General features: G+C 40.6%; 1 long non-coding RNA gene across 1 annotated transcript; it reads left to right on the top strand.

Annotated features, from left to right (window-relative positions):
• The first annotated feature begins 817 nt into the window (after window positions 1-817).
• Window positions 818-13,614, top strand: LOC134557577 (uncharacterized). Its single transcript, XR_010082069.1, has 3 exons — window positions 818-1,082; window positions 4,485-4,605; window positions 5,859-13,614. It is a non-coding gene; the product is annotated as an uncharacterized LOC134557577 (long non-coding RNA).
• Window positions 13,615-14,358: the final 744 nt, after the last annotated feature.

Below are 14,358 nucleotides of genomic sequence, written 5' to 3'. Positions count from 1 at the left end.
GCACAAGAAAGGTTTAACTTCAGAAAGCTTCAGATTGCCTTGCTCCTTTCCTGAGCCAGTGAACCTCTTCAGCTTCACAGCTAAAAGCCAGCCTAAACTCCCCCTCTCCTTACAAAAGTACATTTATGTTCCTTGTGGCAATCCACCTCTATGATCTTTTGGGTATGAGAAAAAACCTTTTCCTGACAAATCCCCCCCAGAACTGAGGTTCCAGCCACAGTTCTTCTACCAGCAGCCCTCCAGTTCCTCCCCAGGGCCAGTTTCCAAGGGAAACCTTTTTGGGTCAGGCTGCAGAGCAGGGACAGGTTCTGCTCCCCCCAGAGGTGCTGGCACTGCCCAGGCTCCCCAGGGAATGCCAGAGCTCCAGGAGCCTTTGGACAGCGCTGCCAGGGGTGCACAGGGGCGTCTGGGCAGGGACAGGGTCTGGATCCATGATCCTGGTAGGTCTCTTCCAAACCAGAACATTCCATGATTACATGATCTGTAATCATCCGATCTGGCACTGACACTTCCCTTCAGATGCCTTTTACACTTATAATAATTATAAATATTACAAACTTATATGCTTCTAAGCTTTAATTTATAAACTAGCACTAGTTTAAAAAACCTGAAACTTATAAGCTACATTAGTTTAATGGCATTAAGGCTGGTAAATGAATGAGTTACAATGTGAAGAAATACAAGGGATTTTATAAACTTCCTTTTTCTGTGGAGCTCTGCTCTGGAGGAGCCAGAGTAGCCTGACCTTCAGTCACAGAGCCAGTGCTGGACAGAGCATGATGTCACTGCCAGCACATCCAAGGTCACAGAGCCACTCTCCAGAAGTGTGAAGGACAAGCCATGCCAGGCCATTTGCACTGGAGATGCATTTAGCATAGCACTGTCTGCAAAAGAGGCACAGAAGGAGTTCTGAGCAGCAGCACAACCAGATAACATCCAAAGGAGTGCTGGGATCCCTCTGCCAGTGCTCACCCTGTGATTTCCCTGCTGAAGTGTGAATAGCACAGGAGGAGATTGAAGTCCTCTCTGAACATTTGATTCTTCTCAGGAGCAGCTGAACATGCTGTTGACACACCACTAGGGTAAGTAATTACTGCTTTTTATAAGTGCATCCACTCCTAACCTTCTACCTCTATTTTCTTTCCCCATTCTGGCAGTCAAATAGAACACAGATGGAACAAAGAGTGATACCAGCTAATTTTAGTCTTAAGTGGGCTTTTTCCCACACTCTTCAGAATATCTCATATTTAATAGCCAAGCAAATATGAAATATATTTTAAATTAATTAAAGCCTATCCTTGTAATGAATCAGTTTGAAAACTTTTGGGAAGATGGAATTATGCATTACTTTCTTAGATGAAAAGATGGCCAATCTGAATGTCTCACAAAAAACAAGTTCTTTTAATTTCTTCCAGCTCAGATGGTTGAAAAGTAACTCTCATTCTACAAGATGTCACTCGGCCTTAAAGAACTATGGAAGTTCAACATTAATCAGGCAACACAGTTGTCTGCTTGAGAGGAGCTTGAGAGGATAGCAAGCTGATTATTTTAGAAATTTTCTCATCTCCGCAAGAAATCCATTTTCAAAATGAAAATGAACACAGATGATCAAATATTTTTACATGCATAAAATCCCAGTGAACTGCCAAGACGATTTTATTCATGTAGTACAATGACTTACTGTTTCCCATGTTACATGTGTGCTCTAAAACGGGGTCTGTGATGGCATAAAAGACAATTTGGGCTCCATATATAGGAATTATTTTGTATCTGTGTGCCTATTTTTGCCTATATGAAAAAGTCACACCAAATAACCAGATTTGGGGCTCAAGCAATTTAGTGCATTCTTTTAAAGCAATGTAAACTTTAGAAAGTTTTTCCCCCCCCAAACATGTGCGACTAAACCCATTCCTCTCCTTAGCAATGACATAATGCCCCAGTAAAAATCTTCATGCTGGGGAGAACAAATGGCTGGAGAAAGAGATCCAGCCCTGACCGAGTATTTCACAGCAGACTGGCTGTCAGTGACTTGAAAGAGCAACAACATCTGGTACACATTAAAAGAAAAATGTTCACCCCCAGTCCTGGTAATTCAAACAAACAAACAAACAGTGCTTTGTTCATTGCTTTACTTTGGTTAAAGACCGGATTATTAAGCACACCCTATACCCTTCACCCAGACCAGATCTGAGACCCCACAAATAATCATCCCTCCCCAGGATTATCCAAGCACAACTGAGTTATCTTGAAGCAGCAAGGCTTAGAAAATTCATTTTTGCTGCTCTTCTCTAACTGGAATTAAGAAGTCAATCCCAAATCAGCTAATTTTGGTGACAATAAGAAAACTTCAAAACAAGTTATTTCAACTCGCCCCCCAAAAATTTGAAAAATCGCCATTTAACTTTCCTTTGTGCTGGAGTCAAATTACATTTCTCTAATAAAATGTGCACTTGGTCCTAAGCATGTACTCTTTATTTATTACTGCCTGGCAGCCTTAGGGCCATTACGTTCCTTGTGTGCAATTGCTGTGTGTGCTACACAACATCATTGCATTCTGAGCATGAGACAGCCTGGATCTAAATGTCTTATTTCTTCAAGAGCATGCAATAATGGAGTATGATTAAATTAATTTGTAATTTATTACAGGACTTATAAAGTCAGCAAGCATTAAAAAGATAATAGCCCAGCATTCTTTCATAGTGAACAGTGCTTTTCCCTTTTTCCTCCAGTGCACATCCATATGTACACAGCAAACAGGGGCTTTTTGCTAAAACCTCTAAAAAAAGTTTTAAAGTATTTTTATTGAGAAAGGAATAGTACCAGTGCTGAAATGCCACCACAGATTATTTATTTGAAATATAATTGAAATATATGAAATATAATTGGCACCAACCCAAAACTCCCAGGACTCTTATCCATGACTATACTTTTTTAAAAATACTGTGTCAAAAGATTCTGATGAACAGAACTTTCTTATCACTCTTGGCAGACTTTCATTCACAGCATGAGATAAGAAGAAAGGAGCTTTATTATAAGTGTTTCAAACTGTGGCTTATACAAACTCCCTGCCCCCTCCCCCTAAATTCTATTTATTGTATTACCAAGTTATAAAGTGAAGAGACTATAAATAAATCTCAATTGTGCTATTCCAATCTCTGACCTCAGCTTGTTAAAAAGGTGATACAATACGAAATTAAGTATTGTGTTTCTCTACAATTTCTGTTTTGGTCCAATTAATCTGAATAAACATGAAGTAGAATTTAGAGCTAATTCCTACATGCCTCTACAGCTTCACTCTGTATAATCTGTGATCTGATTAATGTGAGCACCCTTTATCAGCCAAGGAAGTCCCCCAGACCCAAGAATATTTGATTGAGCATAGGTTTTCCTATTGTTGTAAGCAAGAATATCTGCTTTTTAAATTTTCTTTTCTTCAGAGAAGTTTTATGGGGAAATAAGAGCAATAGCAGAGAAAAAAGGAAATGGAATGTGTATTAATGAGAATGAGACAGCTTTCATTTCCTCAGGGTAGAATTTTTTAAAGCTTAGATTTCCTTCCCTAAATAAGTAAAGTGTTAGTCCTGCCTGCTGCTAACTGCAGAAGGATGCAGAAGATAAAGACTCATCTTCTGCCAAAAGTGGAAGGGTTCATCCACATAATTATTGACTTCAGGAAGCTTCCAACCAGATGGATAACTTCAAGCAGAAATTATTGATCCACTTTGCTACTTAGGCAACACCTTAAATACTTGCCTAATTATTTTGAATTATGTCTGTAAAAAGGCAAACAAATGCAAAGACAGCCTGATGGTGTAAGGCCATGTTTTTTATATCTGGACAGCTCAAATACCACCATCTGTTGCTTTCCCTAAAACAGTCCAAAGTAATAAAGACACCCTGCTTATTCTGATTATGTGTGAGTCATTTTTGGAGAAAATATCAGAGAAAGATGGGCAGTAGCAATGTGCCAGTTATAATGATCCACCTCTAGAACAGCTTCTCTCAAAGTGAAAATGAAACTCATTCACAAGTTCTTGAAACTCAGGGATGCAAATACACAGAGACAGAAAGGTTAATTATACTTGTGGTCAACCTTCAATCTAAACTAGTTTAAATTAGTCCAAATAATATGTTTTAACCAAAACTGTGTCTTCTGATGTAATTTTACATTTTCGCTCAGCCCTTTTAAAATATATAAATATTGGAGGTTTTACATGATTTTTCAAAGCAAGACATTTATTATGTAATTACTTGGACACTGGGTTTCTGCTTTGTTCTCCTACCTTGTTCCTACACCACATTTAGAGCTTTAAGGAATTGCTTTAATCACAGACACCAACTGCAGGTGTATCAGTCAAATATAATTAAATATGAAGCATACACAGTGTTTCAAATGTCCCTGAAGATTCTTTCCTCAGTCCAGTTTTTCTGGCATTACTTGTTGATATTAAATAAATATTCCAGGCTTCTGTCTCTTGCTCCAGCGTGAATTCTTCCACCAGATGAGGAACATTGTAGAAATCCAGAAGATCAAAGGCAGCAGTTAGGACAGCAGATGATTTCAGAGCTGTTGTGCCCCTGAACCGCAGCTGGATAGGACTGAAGGTACCTCACTGGTTCCTGCTTCGGCAGTACTTGCTGATTTTTTAATCAATCCATTTTTTACTCCTAGACTTAATGCTCTCTTTTCCCTTTTGTCTGCTGCTGAACAGGAAGAAACCCACACTTACTTCAAATCTTTTTCTCATTGCAAAGCAGAAAATGTAGCGTCCATTACCTGGAATTTGCTAAGTCCTCCACTGCAGATGGCTTTGCCTTTCTCCATTGCCATTTGTCCACTTCCTCCTGCTTTTCCATCCCTCCTGCTGCCTCTTTTTTTTCAAAGAGCACATATATATACACACCCAAGTGTTCTGAAGCTGTGTCTGGATCCACTATGATTCATATAAACCCTTCTCCCATTAAATATATTTCAAATTTTAATTCAACAGGCTAAAAAGTTGCCTACAACTTACAGAATATATTTTTACCAGCTAAGTATTAGAAGATTATGATGATATAATGTTGTCTCTATAAACTATTTCTCATCAGAAGTAGAAATGAAAGCCATGCTCGTTCAGTTAAACTACTTAATTTGGACACACAAAAGGATGAATGATTAAAAATTAGTATGGGCACTTTGAGGAGATTCTTAGGGTTGTTACAGTTCCCAAGTTTCCTTCTTGCCTAAAATAGGATTTACAGGATTTTAATAGAATTTAGATGGCTTTAAAATCTCTATATATGAGTTGTACTTTTACCAATTTCTTGCATGAACTTCCTGTTGAATTTTTATGTGACACTTGATCGCCCCAGAGGACCTGTTCAATTCTGATTGGATAATGCAAATTTCCAATAGAGATTGAACACAAATGAGTATGAAATTGATTTATTATAATAAGGAAAATTGAGGTCTGAGGTCCTGCTTCTCTTTTTTTTTTCTCCCCCAGCCAACATAAGACTGTCAAATGTAGGGGTTTTTTGTAATAATTTGCTAACAAAGAATAAAGAAAATTAAAGGCATATTTCTCAATTACACATTGGAAATTAGATAAATATTGTTCCAAACTTGTTTGACTTCATGTGCACAAGAGAGTTGTTGGAATAATTTAACACAGTTATAATCACATCACCATGGAGCCAGTGGATTGTCTTACATGATTTGTGCAAAATTCAAACTCATTATCAGTTTAATGGGAAACAGCCTTTGGCAAAATCTTGTGTTCACCTTGGATTATAAATTCTAAAGATGTGACTTGGGGGACTGCTGTAAATGGAAATGACGGACTGCAGTAAATGCTGTTTGGTGTCACTCACAGGTGCAGCCTCATGGGCACACAGAGCTTCCCCCACAAAATATCAGCCTTGGCTATGCTGAAGGAATTCCTGAGATCTGTGGTCTCCAGTTCTCCTTGATGGACACACAAAAGCTGGCTCCGAAGACACTGAGCTCCTGCACAGACAGAAACACTTCTCCTCCCTGGATTTATGTGTCATAAAAAACCAGAGGGCTGTATTTGTCCAAAGAGCAATTATGAACAGGGATATGTCTAGTATTGTCAGCCATACTAGACAATCCAGGGATGAAATATCACTTCCAGAATGGCTGGAACATCCAGTGCCTCTTCCTTGATCCCACAACAAAGGCTGAAAATAGTCTGCTTTCTTGAGTACAAACATTCCTCCACTAATGCAGACACACAGATGCAGGAAGTTAAGCACCCTGAGACAACTGCTGCTATTTGTGCGTGACAGTCCCAATACATCTTCGAAAATAATGGAAATACCAAACCTCTGTCAGAGAGGTTTAGGCAGAAATTTCATCAATTCCACAGCATTCACCACATACTTTTAGCTGAAGTGAATTAATAATGTGAAGCATTCAATGTCATGGGAAGGGCCGGGCTTCTGTTGTGTTGGGAAGGAGCTGACAAGAAAGATGGAGAGAGAATGTTTACAAGGGCTGGAGGGACAGGACACAGGGAATGGCTCCCAGTGCCAGAGGGCAGGGATAGATGGGATATTGGGAAGGAATTGTTCCCTGGCAGGGTGGGCAGGCCCTGGCACAGGGTGCCCAGAGCAGCTGTGGCTGCCCCTGGATCCCTGGCAGTGCCCAAGGCCAGGTTGGACACTGGGGCTGGGAGCAGCCTGGGACAGGGGAAGGTGTCCCTGCCTATGGCAGGGGTGGCACTGGATGGGCTTTAAGGTCCATTCCAACCCAAACCATTCTGTGGTTCTGTATTATTCGGCCCAGAAACCTTTAACTTCAGTGATCAGGCACATCCGTGACCCACATCCCAAGCTATTAATGCATTAAGTGAGTTTACTCTGAATTGTTGATGTAATTTTAGGAAAAAACCTCCCATGTTTATCCAAGAAATCCAAAAGGAAAAAATAGAACTCACATGAAAAGCCAAACTGCGAAATCTGCATTTGATTTATCCTATTTTTTTTCCCCTTTGGTTTAATTCCATTGACTTGATCATGGGTAGGTACAATTGTGAAGATCATACAGATCTCATCCACCCAAATTCTCTCTGTGCAAATTGGGAATGATGAATAAAGTCTACAACAAAAAATGGCTTTGCTGATAAATAATCTTGCACATATTTCCTTGTAGTTAATTACCTTTCCTACAGTTTTAACAGAAAACTTGCTGTTCATTAAGTTTTGAACAGCAGCTCCACCAGTGGGTGCAATATTTATGTTTCTTGCAACCATGTCCTAGAATCAATACTGCCACTTTTAAATGCAAAAGACCTGTATTGAAACAGAGATGAGAATGTAAGTACAAAATCCCCCAGAACACAGCCCTTGATCTCTTTGGTGGGTTTAAAAAGGGTTTCAGATCCTCTCTTGAAACATTCACCAAAGTTGGGTCAGAAGAAATCAAAGTAATTTAGATCCAATCTCTCTTCAAAAATGAAATGAGCAGAAGTTTTATTAAAAGGAAATGAAGAGGAAATTGAACTTTCATATTTCATGGTGCAATTGTGGTGACAGAAAACAATATTCATTGATAGGAAGTTTACAAGATAGTTATTTATATGTCTGCTGCTCTGCTGTGGGAGTTTTTTCACAGTGAAGGGCATATAATTTTTAAGGATAGAGTGGATCTGTAGCAGAGTTACCTGTGGATATTCCAGTAGTATTCTGAATACAAGACTTTTTCCATGCTTAAGATGAGAAAGCACAAATTTTAATTGAAATGTGTACTTTATGAGGAATTTCAACAGGAGATGCTTATGGATAATGTAAATTTCACCTGCATAAAAGCTGCATAGTCCTGTAGCTTTCTGAGATGGAAAAACTAAATCACTTGAACTGAAATCATAGGGCTGAGGAAGATTTGGAATGTAATGGAGATGCCATCATTCTGTGCAGCAGAACAACCACGAGGACAAGGAGAAAACATGCAGCCAGGCACAGGTGGGACTCACAAGTTAGCACAGAGGAAAGAGAGATGTACATTTAGTTCCTAAAGGTGATGTTTCCACAATTCATCATGGGAGGGGAAGCAATGGCTTGAGAAGATGATTCCTGTTCAGGGGTTGCTCCTCATGATTTTTGAACTCAGTTAAGTCACCTCCCTTTCCACCCCCTCCAAAGTAAACTGCTGTGACCAACTTTACTTGAACACTATCATAGGTGTTTAGGCCCAACTTTTGACAAATGTCCAATAATTTTGATCTCCACCAATTCAGGCTACTGAAGCAGTACTTAAATGCAGCACATCAATTAAAGTGATTATTAAAAAGTGGCTTGGGTGACTCAGTCTCAGCATTTTTGAAGCCAACACCTGAAAAGATTGGCATCCTAGAGGGAAATGTAAGCTACTATTTTTTCCTCTAACTGCAATTGAGCATAGCCTAAAAATGTTCATCAATGACAGGTGAAAGGAATGACATTTCATTCTCATAGTTTCTGCAATGCAAACGTAGGTAAAGCTCTCAGTTTAGAAAAAAAGAATTAGTTTTAAAGTTTCCCAGTGTGAAAAAAAAGTTCAGAGCTACACCTTTGCTGTAAAATATTGCCTAAGAAAATTAGTCAAAATATTCTTTTATGAGAAAAGAGAGAAATCCATTCTGAGTCACACAATTCAAAGGAAAATAATGTGCTTTCCCTAATACACATCTATAACATCATTACAGCTGACAGAGAAAAGGAAGAATCTATATGTAATCAAAATTTAACATTGCAAACCAATGTTCTTAAAGCTTCCATTTTAAGTGCGTACTTTGAAAATGTTCTTTCTGTTCAGCAGAAGAATTTTCAAATACATGGAATACTTTTAATACACCTATGAAAAAAAATAACCCTCTACTTCAAAGCTGTTCCAGCTCATACAATAAATAGATTGTCGTGCCTGAGAGTTGATGGTGAGTGGTGGAAAGGAAGAACTGAATTTTGATTTTTTTGTTATAAAAATATAGAGAAAAATGCTGCATGATGTTACTAACCTGCATTAAGACAATTGTGAGTTAATTACATCTATAGCCACTATGAAAATCTTGGAAACACTGTCTCACGGATTTGTCCATTTAGCAGATGGGTTTGGATAAGTGGAGGACATCAAGAATTACATCAAAAAATGACATTAAAACAAGACTTGCGGAGAAGTGTGGGAGTTCAACTTGTTGGGATATACAGTGGCCTGGCCTCAACTGATTTTCCAAGAGGCATCAACCTGAGGCCATGGGAAATGGGAACATAGGCAGGGAAACTTATGTTTAGGTTATGGTGAGAAGAAAGAGATCATGGGAATTGTTATGCAGATTAGGCTGTTCCAAATAAGGTTATGTGTTAGTAATTGGTCACTTGCTTTTCTGTATGTGGTTACATTGTTGTTCACAGGTTCTTTGTTCTATCACCAAGGTTATATAATCTTCTCTTCCCTGTAATATTTGTCTTCTGTTGGCTGCCCATCCCAGGGCTTCATCCCTGGGGCTACTGTGTACAGCCTTAATAAATTGCTTATTGGGCAATCACAGTCGTACTTGCTCCTGTAACTTCACTGGTATCCATGGTATCCACTGGGAGCCCCAGCGACGGTCGTCTTGGTTGAGCCGGCGACCCTGTTCACCCTGACCTGCTCCTCAAGTCAGGCTGACCAGACCACGACAGAGGAGGCCATGCAGGCAGATGGCAGAATGATGGCAGCTGAAAATCACCTGGCTGACACCAATTAACAAAAATACAACAAAAATTAAGTGACAGAGAAATTAACTTACAGAAGCAGAAGAGCTTCTAAATTACTTTTAAACTAATGAAAAGAGCAAAAATAGATTTTCCAGGTCTTTCAAATACAAAAGAACCTTGGGTGCAGCATGTTCAGATATTTTCAAAACATCAGGTTGTATGGGTGTTCGGGGTTAGATTTGGTTTTTTTTTCTTCTCACAGAATTTTTTCCCATAAGTTTCCAAGAAGCCTTGATGACTACTTAGTCAGAACAAAGAGTACTTGAGAGATATAGCAGCACGAGGCTACACCTATTGTTTATGAGTCCCTGGGAGTGTCCCTCAGAGGGGAGAGATGATGAGCTTTGGGAAAGGCAGAAAGACAGATCTGGGGGAGGGGGAGGCACTCTTGCTCTCAGCGCCGAGGAGGACGGTCAGGCTGCCCTCTGCCTCTGCCTCGTCCTGGGAAATCTATCGTCATCTGCTGTGTACCCGGGAATCCTGAGCTCGTTTTCTCCAGCCTCCCCCCACCGCCGCTGCTTCTTCGGAGCTTTGAGGTTCCCCTGCTACTCTGTAGCCCTGCACTGCCCAGCCCTGCCGGGACACCCCTGCTGCTCCAGCTGCCAGTGCAGAGCTCCTCATCTCATCCACCGGCCCGGGACTTTCCTCCCTTCCAGTTCGGCCTCTCGGAGTCCTGCAGGGGCACCGAGATAAAACTGCCCCGGGCTTCCTGTGAAAGCCCTCAAGGTTCTTGGTTCTGTTTATTATTGATGCTCTAGTTGTTGTTTGTTTGTCGTTTTGTCATATATACTAGTAAAGAACTGTTATTCCTACCCCCATACCTCTGTCTGAAAGCTCATTTAATTTTTTTTTTTTAAATTGGAATAATTTGGAGGGAGGGGATTTGAATTCTCCATCTCTAGGGAGGTCCTGCCCTTTCCTAGCAGATATCTGTCTTTCAAACCAAGACAATGGGTCAATTACAGTTCTCCAAGGCATCTGAAAATATTCCAGAATGGAATGGATTTGGACATTCTGTTCTGTAGCATCACTGTGAACACAGCCAGCTTATTATATTTTTCAGAATCATTTCTATCCACATGCAAACCTCCTGCTCACACTATGTTTATTTAGTAGTGGTGCTCATCATTTTCCCATTGAATCCTTTAGAAATATTTTCTTTCATGGATAGAGGCACAGGAGAGAAGTTAAGGAGATGTAGGAATTGTGACCAAATTGAGGATAAATTGGGTGATAAACATTTGTCCTGTGGTGGTTGGACAGAGAACAAATTCCTGATGATCACAGACTCTAAAATGGCAGGACTCCTTCCAAAGTCTCTTTTGCATGCAAAGATTCCAGAATAATCAGATATATGAAGTCAGAGTCAGAAAGTAAAAAATAAAAAAGCACAATAAACAAAGATTTAATCACTCCATCCAATGTGGAGAAAGAGGCCCCATTCTAAACTCCCTTAATATGGAATTAATTCCAAGCATGAGGAATGTCTCTGATATTGCAGTCACCATTTTTCAGTTTGGAAATTATGAGCTGTTCACTCCTCTCTGGGGACTGGGCTTTTAATCATACAGATGTCCACTATAAATCCTCTGTTTACTTTGGAGTATAATAGGTGAACTCACAGCATCTTTGTGCTACAATAAATCTGCAGGCTCAGACAGAATGCTCATGATTACTTTCTAAATTCTTTCAAGGTCATTCTACATGATTTCATGCTACATAACATCCTTTCTCAGTCCATTTCACACTGAGAAAAGATCATGATAAACATTGATTTTTCTCTGCTGGTATTCCTGAATTCCATCACATCACCCCACCACATGCACACTCTGATACATCACATTTTAGTCATTCAATTCTAAGCTCTTGTGTAGAAACTGAAAGTTCAAAAAGCCAAATATGCTAAGAAAAAAAAAAAAAGAAGCTTATTTGGTGCAATTATTTGAAGATTAGATTGAAAAAAATACGAAGAAATGGGTGTTTCTTCCAATGGGAAAAGCATTACTGGAAGTAGATAAATGCACAAAAAGCCACACTTCAAATTGCTGAGGAATTTAAATGTTAAAACAAAGAGCCAATTTTAGATGGAATGTTTGTTTGACATGTTTCTATGAGCAAATGCTCTTCATGAATTATTCAGCATCAAAAAAAAAGACATGAATGCCTGAAAGAGCACAGAGACCCAGCCCTGCATGTGGTTTCTCCAGCTTTCTGGCATGAAAGGAGTGCAGAAGGTGCTAATAATACTTCTCTCAAGAGAAAGAGAATTCCTGCAAGAAATATTCACAGGCACAGACAAAAATTAACTGCTTGATTTCTACTGAATCTTATTGCCTCAGGTGACTCATTATCCAAATGACTTCCTGTCTATGAAGAGATTTAAGATTAATGGATTAAATTCCCTAAATTCTTGGTGAATTTATTAGTTAATAAGATGCTGCTATTTGCTATTTGATTAAAAATTGTTAAGAGTTCATTTCATCCTTTTATAAAGACCAGAATTATCTTCTTTTTGTGCAAATACCCATTTCTGCCTGCTTTGGGAGGAACAAGAACAATGTCCCTTGTGAGAATGTCCTAATGTGCTACTGCCATTCCTCATTAAAAAAGCACAACTGTTTCTGTCATGGAATGAGGGAATCACAGAGATGGATATTCTCATCTCCTGAGTGGAAAGGACCCACCAGGATCATGGATCCAGACCCTGTCCCTGCCCAGGCCCCCCAACAATCCCCCCTGTGCACCCCTGGCAGCGCTGTCCAAAGGCTCCTGGAGCTCTGGCATTCCCTGGAGAGCCTGGGCAGTGCCAGCACCTCTGGGGGGAGCAGAACCTGTCCCTGCTCTGCTCTGAGCCTGCCCTGGGCCAGCTCCAGCCACTCCCTGGGTGCTGTCCCTAGCCCAGAGCAGAGCTCGGAGCTGCCCCTGAAGCCCTGGGGAGCTCTGCCCTCAGCTCCTCTGCTGCAGCTGAACCAGCCCAGTGCCCTCAGCCACTCCTCCAGGCCCTTCATCCTCATGGCCTCTTTTGGAAACTCTCTAATGGCTTAATGTCTTTTTTTTTTTTTTTTTACCTCTTGGTGCCCAGAGCTGCCCCAGAACTTGGGGGGAGGCTGCCTCAGCCCAGAGGGACAATCCCTCCAGCCGGCACTGCTGGGCCTCATCTCCCAGGACAGGGATGTCCCTCTTGGCTCCAGGGTACTGCTGACTCAGATCCACCTGGCCATCCAGCAGGACCCCCGGGTCCCTTCCCATGGCCACTCTCCAGCCTCTCATCCCCTGTCTGTCCGTGTATCCACGCTGCCTCATCCCAGGTGCAGAATCCGGCACTTCCCGTGTCGCACCACTGGTGATTCACAGCCCTCTCATTTGTCAAGGTCTCTCTGTAGGGCCTCCCTGCCTTCCAGTCAACAACTCCTCCCAATCGAGTATCATCTGCAAATTTACTTGATATTCCTTCAAGTTGTAAAAATGGTTTGGTAAAAATGAAATGGTTTCACTTTCCATGCGACTACCTTAGGAATGGGGCTTTACCTGTGGTGGTGTACTACTTACATGCTGGTTTTTACTCACTTTTTGCCATACACAAGCAAACTGATACCAGACCTGTTTGTGGAACATCTCTCGGTGTGAGGGAAGACACATTTCTTCTCACCACCCCATGAAACCAATCTTTCCACAGGGTATTTCTCAGCTTTGATTACAAGTTTAGGAACTCTTGGAGCTGGCACTTGCTTTGTAGATCATCGTGTTTAGTAGCAACCAACAGATTTAGCTAAACCCTTTTTAGAACCCTTTTATGCTTCCAGGCTCCACAGTTTCTTATGGCAATAAACTAAACTTAACATACTGTGGAAAAGGTAGTTCCTTTTATCTGCTTGAGACCAGATGTATTTGGGATAGTCGATAATTCTGGGACAGTCTTTTAATCTGTAATTTAAGAACAGATTATCAGTAGCTTTCAAATATATCAGAAAACAGTATTTTAACTAAATTAAGGACAGAATTCAAGTCTTTGGCAATGAACAAAAAGCAACTTCAGCACCCCAGAGCAAACATTTAACTCCACAACTTGTATTTTCTCCCCTTCAGCAGAAGGGTGTGCTCTGAATAAAAAGTGATGCATTTTCTATCGATTTCCAAAGCCAAAAAAATTATTTTCTAAAGAGTTCTAAGTTGAAGACTGCCCTCCAGAGCAGACAGATGTGGGCCTTGGATAAACAATGAGAGTATAGAATGGCAACTATGCCAACCACTAAAATCCAACTGAGCTTATCATAGCTTCAGAGAGCTAAAGTCTGAGGGCCTCCAGGTGTTGGTGACAACAGCGCTGAGTGCGTGACACCTTCAGAGGGGACTGAGAGTTCCAGTAGAACACCACGAATTTGACTGCAGCCATGCCAGATGATCCATGTCTTCTCCTGCCTGGATCTCCCAGAAACCTCTGTGCTAGTCACACTGCTCCAAAACTAATAAAGAAATGTTTATGAAGAAGACATTTTTAGAACTAAACAACCTTCTCAAGTTGTTTTTCACATGTTAAAGTGGATTAAAGAAACAGCAGCAGAGGTTTTATAGAGCAAAAATTCATATTCTCAGGATGATGGGGGAAGTGCAATCACTGTC

Source organism: Prinia subflava, chromosome 13, assembly GCF_021018805.1.
Source record: "Prinia subflava isolate CZ2003 ecotype Zambia chromosome 13, Cam_Psub_1.2, whole genome shotgun sequence".
Classification (NCBI taxonomy): domain Eukaryota; kingdom Metazoa; phylum Chordata; class Aves; order Passeriformes; family Cisticolidae; genus Prinia; species Prinia subflava.
Note: the sequence above shows the minus strand (reverse complement) of the source record. Positions and strands in the feature narration are given on the sequence as shown.